Source organism: Cervus canadensis, chromosome 6 (assembly GCF_019320065.1).
Source record: "Cervus canadensis isolate Bull #8, Minnesota chromosome 6, ASM1932006v1, whole genome shotgun sequence".
NCBI classification, from domain to species: Eukaryota; Metazoa; Chordata; class Mammalia; order Artiodactyla; family Cervidae; genus Cervus; species Cervus canadensis.
This window is the reverse complement of record NC_057391.1, coordinates 68,431,595-68,436,180: the sequence shown is the minus strand read 5'-3', so window position 1 is coordinate 68,436,180 and position 4,586 is coordinate 68,431,595. Positions and strand designations below refer to the sequence as shown.

The window sequence follows — 4,586 nt, the reverse complement described above, 5'->3', positions numbered from 1 at the left end:
GAATGTCGTATAGTTGGAATCTTATAATAAGTAATCTTTTCAGACTGACATCTTTCACTTAGTAGTATGCATTTAAATTTCCTTCTTGTTATGGCTTGAGAGCTCATTTCTTTTTAGCATTCAATAATATTCCATTGTCTGGATGAAATACAGTTCGTTACTTCTCCATTCATTTATTGAAGGACATCTTGAGTGCTTCCAAGTTCTGGCAATGATGAAATAAACCTGCTGTAAACATCCCATCCATGTATGGGGGTTTTGTGTGGACACAAGTTTTCAACTCATTTGGGTAAATACTAAGTATAGCAATTCCTGGATGAAATGGTAACCTCAATACCTTTTCTTCATGGTCTTCACAATTGTTGTATCAACATCCTACCTTCAAAATTACACAACAGATGCTTTCTGCAGTTTGCATTTGGATGGATGACTACTCCCTCTGCTCCCCAATTCTACCATCAACTCCCGGAGAAGAGAGCTGTGTCTGAGCCGCAGTTGTCAGAGGATCAGCAGCTATGCTGAGGAGGCTGCAGTCACCACAGATGCCTCTTCAGATGGAGACAAAAGTGGGGAGGTGTGGTTTTATGAGTGGTTTATCCAAAATTAGACCAAACCATATACAATGAAATATACTCTTTATAATACTGGGGTTTCCAATTGCCCCTGAATTCAATTAGTTTCAACTTCTTATTCGGGGAGTGGGGAGAGGGCATGGAAGAAAATATTGTGTTGCAATGGTGGTGGTGGTGGTGTGTGTAGGGAGGGAGGCTTTAATAAATAATTTGGTATCAAATTTGTGTCCCAGCATTGGATACTTGTTAAGAGGAGTTGGAGTTTCTGAACTATGCCCTTGCTCTTTTTGGCTCCAAGGAGTTTTCTTGTTTAGACCCCCAAACTGTGCCAGTGGAATCGATGAGCTGTTGGATAGATTGAGAGCTATTAGCCACCAAACGCCAGCCTCCACTGTGCCTGCTACAGGTTCTGCAACGCCAGCCCGTATCTGCTTTGTTTACACTGCTGATGTCTCTCTGTTATTAACATCCTTTTTATGACAGACAACTTTTGATCTGCAGCAAATAGTTTTCTAAAAAATAAACCAACTCCAGATTATTTTGATGGTTGAGATAACATGCTGAATGTAAAAATGGACATTTTCCAGCAACTCCAGTGGGTGATCTCCGGTGAAATAAATGAAGCTGCTGTCTCGAGGTGGCCCAACCCACTATTCCAGGAGCACTAGAGAATACCAGGAAGAAAAAGATACCTACATGATATCGATTTTAAAGGATAAACAATGCTGCCAGAGGTTGTGAGAAGTGAGGTATGTTCGACCCACATCATTTAATGCTCCCATGCCTTAGAAACAAATCCCAAATTATACGAAGTAATCCTACAGCTACACAGTTGTGAAACAATAGACACTAAGTGATTATGTCTCCACTAAGCAGTTGAAGTAGTTTGTTTTAAAGCCATTTTGGAATTACGGAAACTGTTAAGAGCCATAGGGACAAAGAGGTCAGCCTATCAAGCTGGTAATTCCAAAGGATCCCTACTATTGTTTTCAGGTAACAATGTCACTTTACTTCTTCCACTGGAGGGTATTTGAAAGCCTCCCTAAATCAGATGTCCTATGGTTTATTTTTCTATTCTTTCTAGTTATTCCACCAAAACATCCTGTATAGGAGTTTGATTTTTCATTTACATTAGTACTTAAGCAGCTAAGGTATACACGGAATATATAGAGAGAGCTAGTAACATTAATTAAATATCTATACTGTTGTGTTTCTACGGGGCTTAAAGAAATGTCTAATGCCCAGGGAACCTGATTTTGGGAAATACTTCCTGGCAAGTTGTCATTTGGTTTAGTTCATCCAACAATGTCTAACAGTAATTCTTGCTCAGTGCTGCATTAAGAGGATCCGTTCATACACACAGGGCATCATCCTTGGCCTTCTGATGCTCCCATGAGGAGATGGGACATTTCAGTGTGATGTGGGGGTGTTGTATAGGAGGGGGGTCAGCATCTTTGAACCCCAACCTGGAGGTCTTACTCCCGACACACCTCAAAACAACCAGGAGTTGTCAGGAGGTAGATGGGAGGGGCAAAAGATCCAGAAAAGGACCTCAGGCATCTCAGATGACATGAGCAAAAGTACTGACGTGGTAGGTATCTGAAGGGCAAGGAGACTTAAAAGGGATAAGGCTGTGGAAGTACCTGGGAGTCCACTGGGGGGTTGGTGGTCTATGCTGTAGGCAATGGGGAGTCATGGCAGAATCTTAAGTGGGGATTTTTTAGGATGGGATATTCTGATGATTATGTGGAGGACTATGGCTTGGAGGGAGCATGACCTGAAGCAGGAAAGTTACTGACAAGGCTTGGTCAAAAATGCAGGATCGAGGTGAGGGGTGTGGCTTCATGACTCCTAAATAAGCTGAATAGGAGAATTCTTTCAGAGGCAGATATGCTGCGGTGCATTCCATACTTGTCCAGTGGATGAGAGCACTTTGGGAGGGTGAAGACTTTGTGTGTCCCTGTATACCTGGTCTCCTCTGAATGCCCTCCCTCATCTCTAAGCATCCCAAGATCAGAGGCCACCAACTTCTGGGTTTCAAAACAGAGACAGCTCCTGTTTCTCCCTGCCATACCTGCTCTTTGATGCCAGAAAATCCTTTAGGACAAGGATTAAAAAGAAGATGCCTGCACAACCTCTAACTTTTCTTTCATGCTTATTAGGCTTGGGATGCTAAAGAATCTGAGCAAGGTAACAGATTGCCTAATCTGATGTCTGATCCTGTGCTGGTCATTTGCTTTTGCCCCTTCAGATGGATTCTCTGCTCTTCCACGGCCACTCCTTGCCGCAGGACGTTGGCTGCTGTAGGCGGCACCACCAGATTCTCTTGCTGAAGCTCCGGCTGGATTCTCATAAGGGTTCCACCACATCTGGCCCCTTGATGTTGGGGTGAGAGTAGCTCCCTAAGGTAAGAGTCCCTGAGTGCTCCTCTAGCCTCTAACCAATTCTACCAGCCTTGCTGTTCAGTCGCTAAGTCGTGTCTGACTCTGCGACCACATGGACTGCAGCACACTAGGTTCCCCTGTCCTTCACCATCTCCTGGAGTTAGCCCAAACTCATGTCCATTGAGTCAGTGATGCCATCCAACCATCTTATCCTCTGTCGCTCCCTTTTCCTCCTGCCTTCAATCTTTCCCAGCATCAGGGTCTTTTTCAATGTTTACCAGCTTACACTTTGCTAAATAGCAACTTCATTTCATTCTTTGCAATGTGAATGACTCTTCTGAGAGTTTCCTGCCATCCCTCTGCTGATATAGGTTCTTTACTGCATTTGCACTTGGGTAGGAGTAGGACACTGAACTCCTGAGCATGAGGGTAGCCATGGGGAAAGGAAGACATCAAGAAAGAGGACTCTAGGGTCGTAGAAGACCTCCTTCATACCTATTGCATGGGTGCCTGGCTGCCCATCTGCCTATGTGGCCTGTGAAAAGCTGGCTTCTCAGATCTGGTTTGAATTTATATTAGAAAACTCCTGAATTGATTTGTAACTTTCAATCTGTAATTCATAAGCACTCCATCAATAGGTATTTCTTGTCTAAGTGTGTAACTTAGTAGACATCAGAGGAAGGGAAACCAGAAACATACAGATGTCGTCTTAAGTTGTGCACATAACAGAGTCTTCAAGGGTTAAGAAACAGCCACATGGTGTGCGGCAGGTACGGTAGGTTTACCAGAGGTTTTCTTTTGTGCTTCTACAATAAAGTGGTTGGTGGTCTGCTGGCTACAGCCTGTTATACATTCCTTGCTTTTATTAGGATAACCATAAGCCTCAAAGACCCACCCTGATGTCAGTGGCAGGTTTTATAGAACACTCACAAGTTTCTTCTTGTTGTATTCAGGGGTATATAAAGTATGAGGCATAATAGGTAACAGGTTGAAAGACCAGTTCAGGGCCGACCAAAGTCCCAATTCCTGATGTGAATATTTAATACCTTCTTATTACAGGAAAAGTTGACTACCAGATGCCTGTTACCATGGCTCCAGAGCCCACTAAAGCTTTGAGTTCCTCCAGGAGAGGGTGGGTTTTGGCAGCTCCCCCTCCTGTTCAAACAACCCAGAAGCCAGGACACACCCTGCTGATTTAGGAACGCTGGAGAGGAGCATTTGCTGGAAACATCTCTTCTGTTATTCAGTGGCCAAGTGACCAATTACTTCTAAGACAGTGATTTCATGAGATGATAGAGCGTGGTGGTTTAAGAAGTTGTTTTAAATAAACTCAAAAGCTTCACAACAAATGCAGGCTCCACACTGGTGTGTTTGCATCACTAAGACAGCATTTCAGGATGTACATTTATGGAGGTCCCTGATATATCCCCTGAGCGCCAGCTGTAGTTAACTGACATGACAGAGACCCAGCCCTGCACTCCTGAGCAGAAAAACACCCTCACAACTTGTCAGGCTCTAGACGCTGTAGTTTGTCCAGCTGTGCTCTGACCACAGCCAGTCTGGGAATTACATCATTTTGCATTTCCAGGGAGGGCATGTTTCCTGACATAATATTCCCTGGGGTGGTGGG

General features: G+C 43.9%; 1 long non-coding RNA gene across 1 annotated transcript; it reads left to right on the top strand.

Annotated features, from left to right (window-relative positions):
- Positions 1–2,469: 2,469 nt before the first annotated feature.
- On the top strand, positions 2,470–4,182 carry LOC122443919. Its single transcript, XR_006270145.1, has 3 exons — positions 2,470–2,524; positions 2,824–2,979; positions 4,016–4,182. It is a non-coding gene; the product is annotated as an uncharacterized LOC122443919 (long non-coding RNA).
- Positions 4,183–4,586: the final 404 nt, after the last annotated feature.